Source organism: Citrus clementina, unplaced genomic scaffold (genome assembly GCF_000493195.1).
Source record: "Citrus clementina cultivar Clemenules unplaced genomic scaffold, Citrus_clementina_v1.0 scaffold_2, whole genome shotgun sequence".
Taxonomy (NCBI): Eukaryota; Viridiplantae; Streptophyta; class Magnoliopsida; order Sapindales; family Rutaceae; genus Citrus; species Citrus x clementina.
The window spans coordinates 18,417,535-18,417,878 of NW_006262688.1; positions in this window are offsets into that span (position 1 = coordinate 18,417,535).

Below are 344 nucleotides of genomic sequence, written 5' to 3' on the forward strand. Positions count from 1 at the left end.
ATTCTGTCACACGTAAAGACCATTCTCCTTTACCATTTATCGATCAAATGCTTGATAGATTAGCAGGCCATGAATTTTATTGCTTTCTAGATGGCTACTCAGGATATAATCAGATTCTTATAGCACCAAAAGATCAAGAGAAAACCACTTTCACTTGCCCTTTTGGCACTTTTGCATATAGGAGGATACCATTTGGATTATGTAATGCACCTGCTATATTTCAACGACGCATGTTAAACATTTTTTTTTTATATGGTTGAACGATTCCTTGAAGTCTTTATGGATGATTTTTCTGTCTTTGGTGACTCGTTTGATCAATGTTTACATCATCTAACACTAGTTCT